This window comes from Mustela nivalis, assembly GCF_964662115.1.
Source record: "Mustela nivalis genome assembly, chromosome: 15".
NCBI classification, from domain to species: Eukaryota; Metazoa; Chordata; class Mammalia; order Carnivora; family Mustelidae; genus Mustela; species Mustela nivalis.
In genome coordinates this window covers 35,241,693-35,264,829 of record NC_139034.1, presented here as the reverse complement: position 1 = coordinate 35,264,829, position 23,137 = coordinate 35,241,693, and the positions used below count along the sequence as shown (strand labels likewise).

The following is a 23,137-nucleotide window of genomic DNA, read 5'->3' as shown; positions in this document are numbered from 1 at the left end:
AACATAACCATGCTATGTTGTTTTAAGCCACTAAATTTGTGGTAATCTGTCACAACAGCAAGAAGGTACTAATACCACCAGTTCTCCCAATTGCCACTCTGCCGCATGACTTGCCAAGACCTATTGATTCTTCCTCCTAAATCCTTTATGTCTCCTGCCACCCATTTGTTCTTATTCCGATGGGTACTTCCTGAGAAGAAAAATGCATCCTGTGAGTCTTCGCTAGTCTTCCTGTGTCTACTCGGGTCACTGCCTCCCCCAACCCTAACCTGGGCAAGATCAGTCTTCAAACTGCCCCCAGAAGACCTTTACAAGACACAAATCTGATAGTCTCAAGCCAAATGGCTCATTATTGACAAGAGAGTGACAATGAGCATCTTTACCAAATAAAAGGGCCTTCATATTTTAACACTGACCCAACTACCCAATTTTAATCTCTGTCCTCTGTCCAAACCTGGTGCCCCACCCAGCATTCCATTCACACTTGGTACTTCATCTTCACTCCATACAATGTTCTCACTACCTGTTTAACTGGCAAACTCCTGCATACCTTTGAATACTGATTCAACTTTGTTGGCAAGCTCTGGAGAATGAGCTCCTTGAAGGCAAGGACCTCTCTCCATCTCTTTCACCACAATGCCTAGCCCAGCCCTCACTCTGAACAAACAGAAGGAACAAGTTTTCCCTTCACATGACCTCTGGCATATGCCAGATCTATCTTTCTCTTAGTTTTGGCTCATACTTGGCTTTGGAATTGCTTTGAGAAATAATCCCACAAGACACCATGCCCTCATAGGCCTCTATTTTCAAGAAGCAGGTGCTAGATTTGAGAACTGGTACTCAAACAACCAGCCCTGGCATCATGGCCACTTCTTCCAGTGCTAAGAACTTCACCTTGAAAGATTGGGAACAAGAGGCACCTGTAAGTCCCAATTCTGCTACAGGTAAGACTGACTCAAAACTCCTCTCATGCCCCCCCTTCACTTTTCCTTCTTGTTGAAAAAGACTTCCACTTTCAGTTTTCGGCATAGTAAGTTTTTGTACTTTCAAATCATTTCATTCCTTTTCTCTGGCCCACCTCCAATTTCCTAATATTGTGTTTAAAATATGGAGATGAAAATTAGACTCAAATATGGGCTTTATCAACGCTGAACACTGTGAGTGGATTATTTTATGATTCTTGTGTGTTACATTCTGGCTAATGCAACCCCAGATCATGTTCTCCTTTTTGATAACAGCCCTATATATTGCTGACTCATATCCCTGAATGACAGGGTGAGAATGGCTTTTTACCTGCAGAATACTTACATGTCAATTCCGTTCTTTATGATGGCTAGGATAATATATCAGTATTTTTTCCCAGAAATATAAAAATCTCACACTTTTGCAAAGAACTGTCTAATGCACTGACAGTAGAGCTCATCTTGACTTGATGTTCCAATCTATAATTGGAACCATTAGACTCAAATCAAAGCCTCACAAAGTTCTCTAGCCATTTTCTTCATTTTAAACATATGTTATATATTTATGTGGGTAACATTTTAGTTCAAAATAAAAACAAACGCGCTATCCTTTACCTGTCAGTTTAGAAGCCGTGCTTCATTTTATTTTTTTTTTTTTTTTTTTTATTTATTTATTTGACAGAGAGAAATCACAAGTAGATAGAGAGGCAGGCAGAGAGAGAGAGAGGAAAGCAGGCTCTCCGCTGAGCAGAGAGCCCGATGCGGGACTCGATCCCAGGACTCTGAGATCATGACCTGAGCCGAAGGCAGCGGCTTAACCCACTGAGCCACCCAGGCGCCCCGTGCTTCATTTTAGAAGCCGTAAACACCAAAAATAATGAGTTAGACAGACCATGTGGAAGTAGTTTCAGGGACTATCCTCTGATTCCATTAACTTCTGTGCATTTTTTTCTTTTAAATCTATGACTAGAAAGACACAGTTGAGAGCAGAGGATGCTTTTTAAGTTAATCTGCCTCTCTGATAAAGCCATAGAAATGGAGGCTCAAATTATGTTTCTGAAGTAAAATGGAATAAGATAAACAAAAAATTTCATCTCTAATTGGCTCCTGGGGAAAAAAATCTCAATGCAGATTAAGTATGTTTCTATTAATTCAAGTAAATTAGTTCATTTTACTTTCTCACATTGATGTGATATAATTGAAGCATGCACATTTAAAAATTTTTGGCATACTTTAAAGATAAATTTAATATTATCTCATTAAAACAGATATATAAATGAGTGGATTTGGAGTGCAAAAATCTGGATCACAGTTTTAGCTCATTTGTTCACTATCAGATTAAAAAAGTCCCATCACCCCCTCTAGATCTCCATTTCTTTTATTCAGTAATGGTGATAAGTAATCACACCTCGTCTTTATTCCTTTCTTGTGAGTATGGCTGGGAAACCCGTTCTACACTTAAAGGAATGAAGAATAAGATAAAAATACAAAGCTGTAGTGGGGACCTGTATAGGCTTTAGAAAAGGACCTCGCACTCCAATGTGAGGAAAGTGGGATTGAAATTTGAAGCTGAAATTCTTACTTGCCCCCCATTTCTGAGCTATAGCTTCTTCATCAATCCATCACACTAATGGCACCCATTTCAAGACATTGTTCTTACAGTAGAAAATCTACTCAGAATCTTAAAAAATAAATGATAAAAACAGGGCTACTCTAGTGATACAAGATGTGTGGATGCAGGACCTTTCTCAGTCTAACTCAGCCTCAGATCCACATATAGCAAAATCTTAAAATCAACAAATGAGATTTAAATATTGTTGCTTCCAATACTGAGGTCTCCATGTATCTAAACTGTGCACTTGTCCAATGTGGAATGAGGAAGTGGTATTTTAAACACAAAGAGCACTGTATCTGACTTCTATTTCCAACTGTTGCTGGACTAAATACTCAGGAAAGCTATCCTATCAGAAAACACCTACGTATTGGATAAACTATAACTAGCTCACACATAAACAATTGCTGAGCTCTCCAGAAAATAAGGGAAGCTAATAAAAAATGGGATCCATAAACTAAAATCATAAAAAGGTAAGATAACCCTGAAGCTAAGGCTTCCCTGAGGACAAGTGACTAAACCAGGTACCCACAGGTGGATATTATTAATGAGAGAAGAGGAGGGTTATTAACACTGAGACTCCTAAATTGAACTTGTACTTGAAGAAAACGCACCCTCAGTATGTGTGAGTACTAGAAGCTAACAATCCGTAGCAGAGGAAATAGATAGAAAGCCTAGCCTGTTCCCAGGATAAAAAATAAAAAAATGAATATAAAAATGTAACAGTCTTCCCTTAAAATCTACACCAGGAGACCAGATCTCACATGGGTGTAGTGTTCAAATTTATATTACTTGGGCTTTCAGGAAAACCACAGGCCAAATAAATAAATAAAAGCTGCCCTAAGCACTCTCTGATGCCCAGCTGAAGAAAAGGCAAGTTTAAACCAGAGAAAAACCAGCATTCTTAATGCTTTAATTATCTCAGGCTGCCATAACAAAATACCATGAATTGGGTGGCTTAAACAACTGAAATTCATGTTCTCCTAGGTCTAGAAGCTGGAAATCTGAGATCAGGGTGTCAGGATGGTCAGGTTCTGGCTTCCAGACAGTTGCCATCTCATTTTGTCATCCCATGGTGGGAAGAGAGACAGAGATCTGCCCCGTCTCATTTTATAAGGCTACAGGCCTATCTGCATAGGGCCCCACCATGAATACCTAATTTAACCTCAATTACCTCCTAAAGTTCCTATCTCCAGGTACAGTCACACAGGAGTTAGAACTCCAACATATGAATGGGGGGGTGGGATTCAGTCCATAGCAATTAATATCATTCTTCATAATTTCCACAGATTAAGTTCCACCAAATATGAGCTCACAATCAACTATTACAAAATGAAGTAAGAAACCGAGTCACCATGGATAGCAGTCAGAAGTACCATAAGTCAGAGGTTTAAAATTTCAGTGGCCTCAAATATTAGCATGACCCAGTACGGAATATAAAAGAATTATGTTCCAAATGGATAAAAAAAATAAAGAACATTTCTCATGAGCAAAAAATAACACTATCAAAAAATATTCAGTCAGACTTAAAAGATAATAAATTAGATGTTTTTGGAAATTAAAAAGAAAATCTTTGAAATTAAAAATCAGTGATACTTAGGGGTGCCTGGGTGGCTCAATGGGTTAAAGCCTCTGCCTTCAGCTCAGGTCATGATCCCAGGGTCCTGGGATGGAGCCCCACATCAGGCTCTCTACTCAGCAGTGAGCCTACTCCTCCTCTCTCTCTGCCTGCCTCTCTGCCTACTTGTGATCTCTGTCTGTCAAATAAATAAATAAAATCTTAAAAAAAAAAAAAAAAACCTCAGTAATACCTAATACCACAAATTAGCACACAATCAGAAAAAAAAACTAAGTGAGCTAGAAGGCAGACTTAAAGGACAAAGACCAATCACAGCACAGTGTGACAAAGTGATCATGGGGAATGTGAAAAAGGTACAAGATGTGGGTAGAAAATGACAAGAAATACATCATGATCAAAAGTTTCTTTATCCAAAGATGCCATAAAGAGAGTGAAGAGTTAACCTACAAACCTGGTAAAGGTAAAACCCACAAAGGATTTTAGTTAGCATACATAGAGAATAGAATGCCTCTCTATCAAAAGATAGATGACCCAAAAGAAAAATGGGCAAACGTCTGAAACAGATAGTTCAAAGAAGAAGAAACACAAATGACCCATAAACTTATGAACAGATGGTCAAACCCTAACCAGAGAAATATAAAAGTAAACCATGAGTCAATACCCAAGATTGGAGGGTGAGAGTTAGAAAACCTGTAGTTTCCAAATATTGACAAGATGCAGAGCACTGAGAACCACTGTGAATTTAAATTTGTACAACCACTTTTTTTTTTTTTTTACGAGAGAGAGAGTATGTGCACATATATGCAACCGGATCGGGGAGGGGCCGAGGGAGAGAATCTAACTCAGGGCTTGATCTCATGAACCTGAGATCATGACCTGAGCTGAAAGCAAGAGTCCAGCCCTTAACCAACTGAGCCACCCATGTGCCCCAAATTTGTAAACCACTTTAGAAAATAATTTGGCATGACATTTGAAGATGTACATATCCACTGACAAATCATTTCAACTGATTAAATCTACTTCAGAGGAAAACACTTACACATAGGAATCTGACTTGAGAAAGGTCAAAGGTCTTAGCAGCATTGTTTGTTAAAGAAAAAAAAAGAAAAAGAGAAAATCCAACGATGAGGAATTCAAATTAAGTCCACCAACAGATCATTAAAAACTTTTGGCATACTCATACAACAGAATATCTCACAGCGTGAAAATTAATGAATTGTAGTTACACTAATCAACATGGGTACATCTCAGGAAAATAATGTTGACTTAAAAAAAGCAAAATAGAACTGACTATATAAACTTTGAAAACCTGTAACAATATATTGTGTACAGATGCATGTGCAGTAAAATCATAAGACAGAACACTGTAATCACAGAGTGGTTTGGTGGGAGAGGGAGGTGAGAGAAAAAAAGCAAAGATGGGGAGACAGAAGACACTTGATTTATTGCTGATACTCCCTTTCTTCAGCTGAGTGGCACATGCACAAATGCTGTTTCATTCTTTTTTCATAATGTAAATATATGTGATGTATTTTTCATTACACATATAAAATATTTCATGAAAATTCTAAAAACAGCACAGGGGAAGGGGGTGAGCAGCAAACTCTGAGCAAATCTGGGGACCTGACCAGGTATGTCTTTGGATTCCTCCCACCTGCGTCTTTTCTCAACCTTAAAGGCACATCTAATCGGTTCCACCCACAAATTGCCAACGGATTATGTGATAATCATGGTTTGCGCTAATAATTAAGTTTGAGGTGACTCTTCCAAGGGAACCTTTGAAGTCAAAAGACCAGCTTGGGCTTTGAAGCACTCCCCATCACCTGCTCATCTGCCGGGTGTCACCTTCCCTCCACAGCTCCCATCACTGCTGGGCTCTCAGTGGAGGGGACTGGAGGATTGGCCTGCAGACCACTTCAAACAGTTTCTTGGAGCTGATCTGAGATAGCTAATTACTCCTAATTATCACAACACTATGTATGTATTTTTTACAATATATGGTCGGCAAGTTTTTAATCATTCATCTTAGTGGGAGGAAATAAAAAGGCACTTGAACATCTTTTTGACTAGATATGAAACGTAAAAGGACTCTAGGAAAGTGTACCAGTCCAACTTCTTGTAATTTGATTACCATTTAAACAGTGAGTTTTGGATTCAAGACTTTTGTTACTGCATGTCAATTAATCAATGTTTCCAGAAACATTCAGTCTTTATAAACATAATTTACTGTATATGCGGTAATAGACCATCTGGGACAGGTTAAAAAAAAAGTGTGATTACCTTATGCGAACATTCATGTGGTTTTATTCACAGATGCTTTAAAATACAATTATTGTTGTACTTTTTAAAATAAAAATAAATCTACACAGAATGGGAAAAGAAATCCTAGAGGGAAAAAACATTAAGGACTGGGCCATTTGATTTTTCCTGATTAACTTTGTATTTAATAGAATATCAATATCTATTAGTAGTTGATTTATACTAATTAATCAAATTATTTTGGTTGAATTTTCATTTTTATATCAGAATATAAAGCTTATTGGTATAGATTCCTCCATGTTGCAAATTTAATCTTAATAAAATATATTAGGGAAGGGAGAAAAACGAAGAAATTAAGACTTTTGTAAAAACAGCCTACATGATTCAATAAGTCAACTTGTGCAATGATATCAGACTGCTATCCTCCTCTGCAGTGGACACGTCCTAAATACACTATTATTTATCACAAAATCTTCTAAAGTCAATTTTGGTTTTGATGAAGTTGATGATTATTCAACATTCTAAAAATCAGTCTCAAGTAGTAGTTGCTCATAATGATTTCTTTGCCAGGTAACTATAGAAAAACAATTGCAGAAACTATTAAAGTTTAGTATTCTGTATCACCAAAGTTTTCAAAAACATCAGTAGCTATCATTATAGCTATTCAGGAATGATATTTGGCTAGTGTTTCGTATATGAACAGAATAAATGCCAACTAATCCTAAGAATTGCTAGTATAAAATTTTTGCTAATAATTATTCTAGAGGAGAATAACAGCCTAGGGTCTAATAGAGACTGTCCTAGAGTGACTTCCAGGGAGTCTATTTATCTTCCTGTCATTTTCGTAGATTACTTCAACAAAGAGATTCTCCTATTTTGTCCAAACTGCATGTTCAAGTCTACACAAATCCAGGGAGAAGGACCAAAAGGAAAAAACTGATTCCATAGCCTTACCTCCTGATGGGGTCAAAAATAAAATTCTTCGGGGATGGGGTAATTGGGAGTTTGAGGGGTAAGTGGGAGTCTGGGATTGAGGGAGGAAGCCCTTCCAGATCTTTGGGGGCAGCTGCAATTTCCCCAACTTAGCTCTCTTGGTTCCCCTGCCTGTAGTGAAACCCTTAAAATAAAACAAAACAAAAAGCCCTTCAAAGCTTACCTGAAAGGTGAAGGGAAACGAGGAGTTGTTACAGTGAGTGTTCATCAGGCAGCAGGAGTCAGAATGGGGAGGGGGGCAGACTCACCTATGAAGACTCACCTGGATTTACAATTCTGCCGCTGTCCTCCACTGCCCCCAGCATATACTGGGACTCCTTCTAAAATAACTCATCAGCCTTTTCTTAACTCCTCCTCCTCCTTCCTTCAAATCAATGACTTATTTTGAACAGAGGAAGCTGAGTTGAAAAGTGCACTGAAACCGGCATTTCAGCCAATTGAATCTACTTGGGTTTTTGGACTGAAGTCCAGTCCTCCTGTCTTCTACAAGGTCAGCCAGGAGCTGTGCCCTGATGTGCCCTCTTCTCTAGGATTGAGCCTCATCCATACCAAGGCCTGATTGTGCTTGGGTGAATGAAAGTGTGTGAAATTGCAAGGAAAGGGGGCAGAAGAAATTCTCCCAAGATGCACAGGTAATTTTCTCCTTCAGACAGCTCTCTCCCCTCTGCAGCCTGGAATGCTCTATCTAGAAGTGTGGATAATTCTTTGAGGAGGGGACTCTGATTGTCAGCAAGTGAATGGCAGCCATGAAAACAGCAAGAGGCCTGGGTCTGGGAACAGAGGTCAAGTACTTAGCTAGACTGTGCTTACCTGCTGTCAATAGTAGGAATAAAGCTTAATCCGTACATGTATATACACACAATCCCTCAAAATAGTATCTTCATATAAGTAGAGTTACATTTGTATAAAAAAAGTATTTAAAAATTATAGGCAATGTAGCAACAATTCCTGCATTATCCATTTGTTTAGTTAGTGCTTTAGTTCACAAGGGTAATTTGGATTTTGTTAAATTTGTAGGAAAAGGCTGACAAAGGACCCACACTACCTCATCTTTGGCTAATACAGTAGGTAGCTGGGACAGGCCAGGTACTGTCCTGCCTTCTGTTTATTACCTCCCTGCACTTTCACAACAACCTTGGGAAGTAGGTATTACTATGTCCATTTTACAAACGAAGAAACAAATGTTGAAGGAATTTAGGTAACTGCTCATGGTCCCACAGCTGTTAGAAGAGTTAACATTCAAACTCAGACCTACCTCCAAAGCCTACACTCAGACTAAAGCACTAGTCATTGGGAAATGGTGCACGTGGTGGACATGGAGGTGCTCCTTCCAGTCTCCCTTTAAGAGAAGCCACTACAGGAGCACAGCTGATGGGACAGTTGCTGTCGCTTTGCATGCACAGTGGCCTTCCTCTGAGACCATGGTTCCCTGGGGCTGAGCCTGGGGGTGGGTAGCAGAATTGGCCCATTCCTACCGACCCCGGGATTGCCTCTAGAGTTGCACTATCCAGTTTGGCAACCACTAGCCTTATGTGGCTACTGAGCACCCAAAATGTGGGTAGTGTCACTAAGGAACTAAATCCTTATTTTTATTTCATTTTAATTAATTTTAATCTAAGTAGCTCCAAGTGGCTCTTAGCAATCATGCTGGACAACACAAACATACATTTCTGCTGTTGCAGGAAGTACTATTAATCTGTACTGCCCTGAAAGGACAGATTTGCTTAGGGAGATCACTGGGGTGAACTCTACACAGATCCAAAAGAGAAGGAAGAGAGACTTCCTTGAGAGGCACTTCCTTTTGCGACAGTGAGCAATGGACACCAAAAAGGTTGCCAGAGGAAGAGCTCAGGCAATCCCGCAGGAAGGGGTGTAGAGAGCAGAAAAGAAGAGGGTTGGGGGCACAGATCCCAAATGATTCAGGGATGCCCAGCCTTCTTGGTCTGGACCCACAGGTGAGGACAAAGTGCTGCCACAGGTAGGGGAGAGTGACATTCCCGTCAGAATGGGTTTTGGTGGGCAGGATTTTATGTTGTGTTTGAGTGAGATGGAAAACTAGGGCTCAAGTGAGTAAAGGTTTGAGAAGAAAGGAGTTTTACGATGTATTGAACAATAGGAGTTATTTACATTTTCTTCCTCTTCAGTTTCTCCTATGCTCTTCTTTGTCCTTGACTATCTGACTCTGATCTCCTTATTAAAAAAAAAAAAAAAACTTCTTCTCCCTCTTCTTCTTTTACCTTCCAGTCACCAGAAAAAAATATATAACTGCAATAAATATTTTATTTCGTCCATGTATTAGACTTTTATGTTCATTGTTCTTCACACAGATTAATTGAACATTAAAATTTTTCTTTTTCAAGAAGAACTAACCACTCTTTAGCGTGTATGACGGTCCTCAGTTAACATTCCTTTATAGGGTCATTGGGTCAATGGCGAGGGGAGGCCACATTTTTTTACTTTCATCAAGGTACTTTTACGGGAAATACAGGCTAACAGTTTTCTTGTGTAAAACAAAAATAAAACACTAGTGGAAATAAAATATAAAATATGCATATAAAATTTCACTTACTGAAGAGCTAAAATCACGGCAAAGGTTTTTTTCCTTGAAACAACCAACTTTAGGAGTTACTTGCAAATTGGAATCTCTTTTTTTCTTTACTGTACACAGGAAAATGAAAGATTCATATTGACAGTTTTAAACTCTAGTCTCAATGACCAGATGTGCTCGTATTAATGGGATCTATGAATTCTTTTTCAGAATGTGTGGAATTAACCAGTTCGACTGGAAAAGCAACAGAGTGTTCATATACAGCTTGAAAATACCGATTTCGAAACACAGATGTTCTACCAAATCCTCACTTGCTTATTCTCAGCTAAATTCAACCTCTGAGCTTTAAAAAGATTTTCTAAACTGTTAAGGACAAAAAAAAAAAAAAAAAAAAATGACATTATACATTTACATCTGGCTCTATCACCATTTAGGGCATGCTATTACACACATTAAACATCTGGGCAAGGGGAAAGGATCTATTTGGGAGCTTCTGGCTACCGTGACAACAGAAGGACACAGTCTCTCAAACCGTTCAGTCTCTGCTCTTTTACTTTTGACACCACTGCAGCCCTTCCATGTTTATTCCAAAAGCCGAGAGTAGGTGCCACTTTAAAACCACAATCATCACAGTAAGCAATATTGATGTGTGGAAGGTAAGTTCCTAGGGGATGCTTCTCTTGCTTGTGCACTAGTTCAATATTATGGATAAGGCAAATCCCCTCCATTTGCAGCAATGCTGTTAAAATAATTTGGATTTTATGGCTTTTAGACATGGGAGTCTTCTATTTCTGAGTTACGGGATGGCTCCTAGTGAAATGGTCTTAACAGAAATGGTGAAAATTTGCCACCATTATTTTTCCTGTTAAGAAGTCTCCCTTGTGGATATTCGAAACATTTACCAACATTTTAAACGGCATCGAATATGGACAATTACAGCTTCCATGTATTAATGTTTCCTTTACATTGAATGTATAATGCACCTTGGACATAGCATTTTTCCATTTATTCTTCAAAACTCAGTATTATTATTTAGACCTCACAGTTTCAGAAACTGAACCATGGACAAAGGTACATCAACATTCACTCTATCCTATCCCTACCTTCAGGGGGCTTACCATCCATGAGCAAGGTCTGGTCCAAAGGGAAACAAACAGTTAGGGAGGAAAGCAGGCAGAAAGAGAATCTGAGTCTGACCTCAAAACAAAACACAAAAGCTCAGGTCTGACTGACTGACGTGGTTACCAAGAGCCTCAGAGTCATCTCTGACTCACCTCTGCCTGTCACACTACACATGCAATCTGCTGAACAGATCATGTTGGCTCTGGCACGCAATAAATCCAGAAGTCGACCACATCTAACTACCCTAGTCCAAATCACAGCCATCTCTCACCTGGGCTATTTCATGGGCTCTTGAAGAAATTCCCAGTGTCTGGCCCTTTCTCCACTTACTCTCAAGAGAGCAGCCACCTGGGGTCTTGCTGAAATGTTTAATCACACCATGTCACTCTTCTACCCAAGACCCTCTGACTTGTCACTCAGAGGAAGAGCAAAGTCCTTACTAAGACGCTGCAGGCCTGGCTCAGCGTGGGTCTGTCTCACGTCATCTCCTACCCCTCACTATCCCTGCTCACTGATGTCCAGTCACGTGGGCTTCAGGGCTTCCCAGGCCACACCGAATACATCCATCGCTTTTGCACTTCAAAGCCCCACACTTGCTGTTCCCTCTGTCTGGAACTCGCTTTCCAAGACATTTGCATTTGTTCCCTCACTTCCTCTGGCCTTTACCCAGTGTATGCATCTCCACAAGGCATTCTCTGATCACCGTATTTAGGAATGCAACCCTCCCCACACATTCCCTATTCTCCCCTTTCTGCTTTATCTTCCTTGTAGTTACCAATCCCCACCTGACATGTTACACATTCTACTAATTTCCTCTGTTTATTGGCTCCCTCTCTTAGCTCTCCCCAACTCCAGATAGTCTGAAATCAGACACTAATAATTAGCCTTTTTTCCCCTCTGAAAGCCAAATAAGTAGCATAACACTCTCCTCCCAGAAATATCTGGCAGTCCCCTACAAAAACAAAATAAAACAAAACAAAAAACAAAAAGAAAAAAGCAAAACATGCTTCAGGAAGCAGAGTTTTTGTCTGCTTCTCTCAGAGCCTTCTCCACATAACCTATAGTGCTTTGTACATTATAGGAGCTAAAAATTTGTTGAATGAATTAATATTTTACTGTATCTCCTATACACAAGCCAATTGAAAGAGCACCTAAACTCTAAAATGTTATTGTCAGAAGTGCTATAAACACATTTTGTGGTTTGAATAGTTGGGCCATTTCCCTGAGCTTACTTCATCTGTTCATAAAGGGGACTTCTTGCCACCTGCATGGCTCATGAACACAAGATACAGGGATTGCTAGTGAATCTTAGACTCTGGAAATACTTCTAACTGACAAAGGCAAATGGTAAATTGCAAAAAGCATGACACAGCTGGTTTTCATCTTTATTGTAACTTGTTAAAACAAATATTAAACTGTGGGTGATGCAGTGTCCTATGTATAGCATTGTAGGAAAGGGTTTAAGCCCCCTTAAAATATACTGTTTAGAATGTGAAATCATTTTTCTAAGGATTCCAGGAATAGTTTAAGAGGAATTCTGAAGGCCACCAAGCTGACAAGAACCTACAGAGGAAAAATGCTATTCTCTCTCTCACACTAAGGACAGCCCCATGGTAAAATGTTGTTATCAGAGAGAGAAACACTGCTAACCCACTTACAAGTGTTAGTAGGATCTTGACTAGATTTAAGTGAAAATACTAGAGTGTTAATGAGCTAACTGAATACCAGGGAGGTGGTCAGGATTCTGTTGAGAAGGTGGGAGAGTCTGTAACGAAGATAATAAAGTCAAAGTACTAGAAGAACTGGCAGAAGAGTATATAGTCTGTGTTTCTTGTGTGAAGAACTTCCCCTCTTATGAATAACACTTTTTCTTTTTCCTTACTTTGGAATTACCAATTTACCCTAAATAACTAATTTGTAACTGTAGACCTTATTAGTAAAATGTTCCTTATAAACTCCCCTACTTTTCAACCAGTATCAGCAGTAATAAATTAATACACCCTCGGGAGCAAAGCTACCAAAAGTTGGTCTGGTCACAAAGAGAACTCTGGCTCAGTGCGCATTTAGCACCTTGAAATCCCTCCAGTTCATCACACACATTATTTCTTATGATCTGGCCAATAATCCTGTAGGGAAGATATTAGAATACTCATTTTATAATTAGGAAAACTGAAGCTCATGGAATTATAGTTCATATGCGGCAAATGTGGTCACTGAAATCCTAGCCCATGGACTCCAGAACCTACAGCTCTTTCTACCACACAGCACAAGTTCTCTTAAAGGAAAATTAGGTCTCTTCAGAGATGCATGATAGGTCTAGGTAGAGATGAGGATGCCTTGGCCATACTTCAGGTAGAGGTATCTTAGGAAAGGTCTATAGTCCTTGACCCTAACTTACATCTCTCTAAGTCCCACCTTAAGCTTAGGATATTGTATAGACTTGGGCTAGCAGATTCCAACTCACTGAGCTAAGAACCAGGTAGGCACAGGCACAAGTAGGAGAGACCGTGACTGGCACCTGTGATGCAGAACGGCGAAGAACAGTTCTTCACAGGACACTACCCTGACAATACCTTCCTCTGTTCAACACTCCTAAAAAAATGTCTTAGAAACATATCCTCTTTGCTATTAAAGACACTTCCATGACCAAGTCCTTAATTCAATACATGGAAACATCATATTTTGTGTATTAGAAATGGGCAGGAGTTTGGGTAGGACAAAATACCATTTCTGGTTGAGTAACCGGATAATGGGAATGCTGGATTTTAAACAATGCAAATCTCTTCTCCCAAATCTTAAATTATTTCTATTCTGTTCAGTGTCACAAATATTTTACCTTCTATGTGAAAAACATTGTGCTAGGTGTCAAGGATATAAAACTGAGTAAGAGATGATTTCTTACTCTCAAGGAATCATCAATCTCATGGAAGAAAAAAGGAAATATTTCTCAAATAACATCTTACTTGTATCTACCTTCTTTAAAAGGGTCTATTGAGGGGTGCCTGGGTGGCTAAGTGGATTAAGCCCCTGCCTTCAGGTCAGGTTCTCTGCTCAGCAGGGGGTCGGCTTCTCTGCCTGCCTCTCTGCCTACTTGTGATCTCTGTCAAATAAATACAATGTTTTTTTTAAAATGGGTCTATTGAATATTATATTGAATTATTTCCTCAGTGACTTAAGGTCAGCATTACAAACATCAGCTGATGTCCTGGGCCACACGATATGCACAGGTATAGTGTGAAGCCAATGGGTCACAGACAGTAAGGGCCACTGATCACAGATGTTAACACAGATGTTAACTAAGAACTGTTAACTCTAATAGTTACCTATACTGGTAACTCCAGAAAAAGTAACCGCTAACTATCCATCTGTCTTCTGGCTTCCTGAATTGGGCAGATGGATGGACAGATAGATGAATGGAAGGGACAGACAGATGGATATAAACACCCTTGATGTCCCTCTGCTTTCTGGTGTTTTCCTATTTTTCCCACCCCAGATATAAACTAAAGACACGCTGTAAGGTAAATGTGATTTGAATGAGTATAAAACTGCCTTTAGTCACCACTAAGGCACAAGAAGTGGCTGAAGCCTTCTGCTGAGCACCCTTCCTTCCGAGCGCCCAGAGCTGGCCTGTTATTTCTTATTGCTAAGCCTCTTCTCTGACATTAGTGTCAGCTCCCCACCTCCTTTTTATCACTTGAATTTCCAGGAAGCTTGCACCAGCCCTTCTAATCTCTGTCCATTACTAGACTATTCATCATGCTCTTTGTTCTTCTCAAATTACAACGTGCATTAAACGCCTAGCAGAGAGCTGTCACAGAGCAGGCACTCAGTAAATGCAAGGACGCATTTCCCATTCAGGGGCCAATCTTTGATCTGACACTGCCCCCAGTCTCTGAGACCATCAGGTTGATCCGCATAAATACTGCTCCTCTTTGTGGTCAACAAACCATGTGGTCACAATCCATCACTTTTTATTGGTGCATATCTGTGAATAAAGCTTTGTTTTCTTTAACCCCTGCATAAGACAATCATTATGCTTGTAATAACTCATTTGTAGCTGTACAGTCTGATAGCTTAGAAGTGCCTTATTGTTTTCATAAATTTTCTCCACCCAGTGATTCTCATTTAATAAAATAGTCACTTTTGTGTTATTTACATTTTTATAAATAGTTTGTGTTTTGGTGATAATGGATAACACTGGGTCTCAGCTGTGTTAGCATGGATATACAACTCAAACTTTCTAGAAGCAGCCTTACTACCATTCCAGTGCTGCTTCCTCTCATCCAAGGACGGCAAACCTATAGAGGGGATGAAAGCCTGAGGTTCATGTCTAAAAAGTAAAGCAATCATAAAGTGTGACACTTTATGTAGCATCTGATTATTTCTCCCCATACACCTCTACACTTGCAACTGACAAAAAGCTCTTATTTGTAACATAAACCATGTCATGGAATCTTTTTTATATTCATCTCTTTGCAGGCTCTCATTAAAGCTAGTACACATATTATAATAGCATTAAGGAATAACTATTACATTACTATGACACAAGAATGTACCTCACCCCAAATATCAAAAATGACTACTACTAACACAGAAAAACATTACTCCATCACACTCATTATGTTAAGATTTTTTCCATCTCCTGTTCATCCAGATAAGACCCAGATAAATTACAGTCTCTGGTCCAAACATATCTTTTACTAGTAACATTGTTTTCTCAGAAATTAACTTCCTATGATCCCCCCAACAGGTTCTGAAATTTTGCACCCTCTAATAACTATATGAAAATCCTAGCATTCCACTTCAACCCATTTCAGATTTACATGGCAGAGTTCCAAACGCTGAGAACTGCAAAGTGCCCATTCTTAATGCATGATATCAACCATTTGCCCTTGCTGTCAGGACAGAGCCCAGATATTTCTCCAATGTCATATTATAAAGGCAAAGTGCTCTCGGTATTTATGTCAAGTTTTTGTGAAATTTGCAGGTGATAAATAAATTCTAGCCTTCTCAAACTGGAACCCATCTCACATGCATGTGAGTACTTTTCCTGTGCTGTGTATTCAACTCTACATGCTTGTATTAGCTCACACATGTGACTCTGTCTCCAACACACACACACACACACACACAATCTGCCAAACAGAGATTAAATCATGACAGTGTCCTCAGAAAGGCTAATTTGGTAACCGTTCAAACTGTTATTTTTCAAGTATTACTGAACATTTATGAAATGGAATTGGGAGAAAGTTATTTTGTATTAACAGAAGTGTGTGTATCTATAGTTGGTCTCTCATTACTAGACAGAATTAGTTATTCATACTTACCAGGGCAATGGTAAAGTACACAGATATAAAGTTACAAAATGGCTTTCAAAGTTCTTTTGTTTGTTTACTTTCATATTGTCAATACATTTTCCACTTTTCCATGGCCCCTTTTTCAGTTCAGCTTCCTTTTATGATTTACCAAACCCAAAAATTCTTGAAAAGCACATTAATAACTTTTAGATAGAACAAATAAATAAATGCTATGGTATGGCATATGAATGTTAATACTTTATTTTTTTACTTTTTAATTTTTTGGTGAAAGAGCTTTATTTATTTATTTTCTAACATCTTAATTTTATTTTTTTCAGTGTTCCAAGATTCACTGTTTATTCACCAAACCCAGTGCTCCATGCAATACATTTCCTCTTTAATATCCACCACAGGCTCCCACATACCCACACCTCTCTTCCCTCCCAAACCCTCAGTTTGTTTCTCAGGTCCACAGTCTCGACGCTTCGTCTCTCCCTCTGATTTATCCCAATTCACTATTTTTAAGAATTCTTGTTAATAATACTGTAATATATATTTGGGAGTTGTTTAAAGAATACTTCTTAAAAATCTCCATCACAAGAAAAAATTATAATTAAATATGTTAATAAATGTTAACTAGACTTATTATGGTGATCATTTTGCAATATATACATATATCAAATCGTTAAGGTGTATACCTGAAATTAATATGATGTTACAGTCAATTATCCCTCAATAAAATGAAATAAATGTTCAAAACTAAACCACTCATTTCTAATAAACAGACCTATACAATATAACATTCAGTACAAGAATTTCAACTGACTGACGATTGCCAAAATTGAATGATTCCAAACTAAGATAGTGGTGTGGCTTGCTGTAACACTCTGCAAAATATTTAAAAGAGGCAATTAGGCAATGCCTAATTTTTTTTTTTCCCCAGGAACTGGCCAACAGCCTGATGGCAGAGCTGGAGAAGCTGCAGGCCGAACTTCAGGGAGCTGTGCGGACCAACGAGCGCCTCAAGGTGGGCCCTGTTTGGGACTGGGAGGCCTAAACCTGCAAGGTAGTGGCCAGGTCCTGAATCCTGTTGCTGATCGCTCGTGGGCACCCTGGCCGTAGGTGGCCCTGCGGAGCCTTCCTGAGGAGGTGGTGCAGGAAACGAGGGAGTACCGAATGCTGCAGGCCCAGTTCTCGCTGCTGTACAATTAGGCAATTAGGCAATGCCAAGAGGTTTTCACTATTGTTATGAAAATATTCAATAGAGATAGTTCAACAGTGGAAACAATTCTTAATGTTATCTTGTTCCCCATCCCTATGAGGGAGTTGGAATAAATATTGTTTTACCAACCACCTGAGTGTTTCATGTAGAAATCTGAGTTGACAGGTGCCATGTTTACTGTCTACACTAATGATATTCCACTGGTATACAGTGATGCCCGGGGAAGCTGCCATTCCTGAATCTAGCTCCATGTACCCAGACACGCACATGCTTGACAGATCCATCTGTTAGGCATCAAGAATTACCATACTTAAGAAGAATAATCCTTCAGTCTAAATGTTTAAATGTTAGATGCTAAATGTACACTGAAGGATTTGAAGCAAGGAACGCGCAACTATGACTCAGTCTCACATCTGGTCCAGCCCCGTCCGGATGTCAGAATGCATCAGTCATTTTGTATTTATTCATAATGAGAGAAATCAAGTCACAGCCCATGTGGTCTCAGAGGCCTACTTAGATGATGATGAAGACCTATGATACTCCCTGAAGTATGGAAGACTTTCCAAGCTTATTAAGAATATACGTTTCTGACATTCTAAATATCTTAAGTCAGTGATTTTAGCCACTTGGGAAAAACAATGTTACAGCATGTAATTTAGGTTATTTCAACAGAGCCAGTTCAATCTTAAATGATCATTTCTAATGCATCCCAGTATTGCTACTTTTGTAAAGCCACTTTGTAAAGCAACCACAGAATGTGACTTAACAACCAATTACTTCGTAAAGTGTGCAAAACAAGTAAACCTCCCAGCAGTTGGGAGCTCTGCCCAGAGGTCTGAGCTTACCCCTGGCATGGGACCTTGCTTTTCTTCATGAGTTTCAGCAATGTCACATTGCTTGCCAGGCTCATGCACTGGTGTCATAAACAGATTCCCTAAAATTTCCCAAAGATTCTGATGTCACATTTGGGGTGGACACTTTCTTTTCCTTTTTGCCAATTCTGCATAATTTTTTTTTTTTTAGTCATTCATACCTAGTCAATCACTGTCAATAGCCATCCTCACATATGAATGTTAATACTTTATTTTTTTACTTTTTAATTTTTTGGTGAAAGAGCTTTATTTATTTATTTTCTAACATCTTAATTTTATTTTTTTCAGTGTTCCAAGATTCACTGTTTATTCACCAAACCCAGTGCTCCATGCAATACATTTCCTCTTTAATATCCACCACAGGCTCCCACATACCCACACCTCTCTTCCCTCCCAAACCCTCAGTTTGTTTCTCAGGTCCACAGTCTCGACGCTTCGTCTCTCCCTCTGATTTATCCCAATTCACTATTTTTAAGAATTCTTGGTAATTTGTTTCATAGGGGAGGGTGACCATAGGAAGGCAAGCCAAAGAAAATCCACTGCAACTACTCAAAGCTGACCTCTGTGAGGCAGTGACAGAGAAGAGACTAATGTCCCACACAGGCTCATTTTGAATAAGAATGGGTGTATTACAGATAGGAAGGGCCAACAAAGTAAATCTCAGTGGCCCAACTAGTTAACAGTAGCAGAAAATGTTAGAGGTGAAAACACAAATGTACCCCAAATGGATTACACCCATACTCTTGTATGTTACTAGTTCGAGATTATTATATTTAAAATAGATCACCTCACACCTGTTAGGATGGCCATTATAAAATATAAACAAACAAAATAGCAAGTGTTCTGTAAATGAATGTAAAATGGTGCAGCTGATGAAGAAAACAGGATGCAGATTCCGCAAAAAGACTACAAACAGAACAACCATATGACCAACCAATCCCATTTCTGGGTATGTAGCCAAAAGAACAGAAATCAGGATCTCAGAGAGATACCTGCACACCCATATTCACAGCAGCGTTATTCACCATAGCCAAAAGCTGAGAACAACCGACAAGGCCATCCACAGAGGAACGAATAAAGAAAATGGAGTATATACATGCACTAGAGCACCACTTGACCATAAATACCGAAACGCTGACCCATGCTACAGCATGGATGAAACCTGAGGACATAAGGCTAAGTGAAATAAACCACTCACAGAAAGACAAATACTCCACGATCCCACTTCCATGCGGTATTTAAAGGAGTCCAACTCCAAGGGACAGAAAGTAGAGTGATGGTTGGTTGCAGGTGGCGGGTCTCAGGGAGTATCATAGGTCTGGGGCTGGGGGTAAAAGGAAACAGGGAGTCTCAAAGGCTATAGAACTTCAGCTTTATAAGATGAACACAACGTTCTAGAGATCTGCACAGTATTGTACGGAGGGTTAACAGTACCGGACTGAACACTTCAGAACGCGTTAAGAAGGCAAACATCGTGTTCTATGTTTGTGTGCCTTTACCACAGACAAAAATACGTGCATCAGCTCTCCTAGGGATGAAAAGTACCAAAATTAGGAGCCACAGCACATTTCGTGCTTTTCTTCGTTTTCCTGGACAGTAACAAGTCCTATGTCTGTGATGGCCGGAGTCGCGGATACCGGAAGGCGCCTCTTCAGAGCTCCGCACCCCCGCAGCGCCCCACCAAGGACGTGCAGGCGCTTCACCGCACAAGAGCGCAATGTAAAAAACACCATGCCAAGGCTTTACCGTCGAGCGAGGAAACTAGGGAACGCCAGACGCCGTCAGCTCCTGAGGAGACTTCCCAGAAGAGGTCACAGGTCACAGGTCACAGGTGGGCCAGGCCGCCCGCTGGGAGGACTGTGGCTCCACACAGCACGCCCTAAACCCTGAAATGGAAGCAACCGCATGTGTGTGACTGGAGTTGGAACAATTCTGAGGGTCTTCCTCTACACTCTCGAAGTCCTGCAAGACGAACTCCCCGCCTTCCCCGGGGCTTCTGAAGGCAGGCTGCCAACTGACAAGAGTCTGCCCATCTCCTTTACTCAGACCACTTCCTCAAAGGAGTGCAGGAAGAGGAGGGCTTATCCTCCTCTCGAGGGCTTGCTTTCTGGCGCTCAGTCCGACTCCACTCACCCACGGTCCTCAGCCGTGTCAGCACTTCAAGCAATCCAGGTCCTATATTTGCGTTCCCACTTATTTTCTCACCAACCGCCTGTAAGAACCACAGCCTGGAACATTCCCCAGCACCTCCCATGTTGAGGGCATGGAGGTACCTTCCGGCTTCTCAAGAGGGGTTGCCGCATAGAGGTTGGAAGGGGTGGGGCCTCGCTCTACACCAGGTGTGGTCTGCGGAGCAGCGGCCGCGCTTTCCCACCGAGCAGCGCGCTGAAAACACGCACGGCGCTAGACCCCACTCCAGACCTACTGAATCAGAACCTGCATTTCAACAAGATCCCCGCGTGACCTGAATGCAGAGCGTGTGTTCAAGTTCAAGAAGCTCTGAAGTGAAATCTGAATATATTTTGAAGCCAAATTTTAGAATTCGGGGGAGGGGTACAGTTTCTATAAGTGTGAGGCTATTTCTGGAATAAATAAATAAATAATATTAATCAAATACTTATTCATTGAATGAATTTTTACTTTAAAATAGAAGAAATAAGTAAATCCAATTATTCTATGTATAGGGCCTTGAAGCGTCAATAAGTTTAACAACTTTCCACAGTAAGACTTAAAATATGTATTCTTTTCCTTTGTATTTTAATGAATCAGTCTTCAAGACATCTTTAAATTGCTTTATTAACAAATAGGTGTGTTGTCATAATTTAACAATCTTGAGCAATAATTCCCCCTAAAAGGGAAACAGGGCATAAGAAATGTGTCTAACTAGGTGAATTTAACATGAATTATGTGTCTAACTAGGTGAATTTAACATGAAGTAAAAGGAACTTTAAGTGCTAGGACCCTCCATTTCCACATGCCTTTCCAAGAGACAGTAAATAACATTGTATTACAAATTTTGTTCTTTTTCTTAAAGGCAGACTCAAAAATTATATACCTTTAAAACTTTATAAAACCTGGTCTAATTAATTATGAAAATTCTTTTTAAGTTCGTAATATACCACTTTTTAAGTTTTTCCAATACACTAGAAAATACTTAGAATTATATCATGATCATTCAATCTATAAATGAAAATAACTCTATTGAAGGATGACCTAGAAATAATTCTACTCATATATGAGAAGTTCTTTGTAACATTGTAAGATTCATATCTTTCAATGTTATCTTGTAACATGATTAAACTTAACAAATAAACAGTTGATTTATATTTCTCTATCTTCCCTTCTTTTTCTCCCAGTATAACTAAAACCCCTAAACAGTGCTGGGAGGGGCTGGAAATAACTCTAAGAAATATACAAAATGGATGTTCTGGCACTTTTGTTTACTTGTGTTTTATTATTTTCTTCAGGTATTATAAAGTCATATCTCCCTGTGCTTCCTTGTTTTTATAGAAATGAAAGGTAAAACTGAAAAAAGAAAAAAAATACACAGGAAAACTGAGATAAATTCTGTTAACATTTTAATAACTAATGTCTCCAACTATTTAGCTATAGATGTTCTTTAAAATATGATTTTGAGTATGTATATTTAAGTGTATGTGTGTGAATATGTTTACATAAGATGTAGAGATCTGGGGTGCCTGGGTGGCTCAGTGGGTTAAGCCTCTGCCTTCAGCTCAGGTCATGATCTCAGGGTCCTGGAATTGAGCCCTGCATCTGGCTCTGCTCAGTGGAGAGCCTGCTTCTCCCCCTCCCCCACCTGCCTCTCTGCCTACTTGTGATTTCTCTCTCTGTCAAATAAATAAATAAAAATCTTTAAAAAAAAAAAAAAAAGATGTAGAGATCTAAAATTGTTACTTCATTCACCAAACTATTTGTACTGCATTCCAAGTGTGTAAACCTGGTGATTCACAGACCTGTACCCCTGGGGATAAAAATATATGTTTATAAAAAATAAAAAAATTTAAAAAAAAAAGATAATTTAAAAATCAAAAAAAAATTTATTTATTTATTTAAAAAAAAAAAAAAGAAAGAAACATCTCCCTGCTTGGTATATTTAGCAAATTGGTATATATTCCTTACATATTATTATCAGTTAAATAATCTTTCAATGTTGGGCATTTAGTTTGCTTCTGATTTTTCATTTTTATAAATAAAGCTATTATGAAAATCATTATAGATGTTTCCTCTTATATTTTTCTCACTGTATCCTTAGGACAAATTCTCTTAATAGAAATTGTTAAGTAAAATTTTGAAACACATCACTAGTTTGCCTTCTGAGAAGTTTTATCATTTATGGTACCATCAAAAGACAACTTCAATTAAAAAAAAAAAGTCCTCACAAATATGGAAATCAAAAAGTGCTATGTTTTTGTTTGTTTTTAAAACTGCTTTTTTAAGAAAGATTTTATTTATTTATTTGAAAGAGAGACAGTGAGAAAGAGCATGAGAGGAGAGAAGGTCAGAGGGAGAAGCAGACTCCCCGTGGAGCTGGGAGCCTGATACAGGACTCGATCCTGGGACTCTGGGATCATGATCTGAGCCGAAGGCAGTTGCTTAACTAACTGAGCCACCCAGGTGCCCCTAAAACTGTTTTCTTGAAGTAAAATATGC

The 23,137-nt window shown here is 39.2% G+C and overlaps 1 protein-coding gene across 11 annotated transcripts in view; it reads right to left on the bottom strand.

Annotated features, from left to right (window-relative positions):
• Nucleotides 1–23,137, bottom strand: part of ENOX1 (ecto-NOX disulfide-thiol exchanger 1) — a 563,146-nt gene that overhangs the window by 369,009 nt on the left and 171,000 nt on the right. For 8 of the 11 annotated variants that reach the window (XM_082701321.1, XM_082701317.1, XM_082701322.1 and 5 more), the window contains one exon: nucleotides 20,213–20,352. The exons of the other annotated variants lie outside the window; for them this stretch is intronic. The gene's annotated coding sequence lies outside the window, so the exon portion shown is untranslated. The remainder of the gene's footprint in view (nucleotides 1–20,212; nucleotides 20,353–23,137) is intronic. 11 annotated transcript variants of the gene reach the window in all.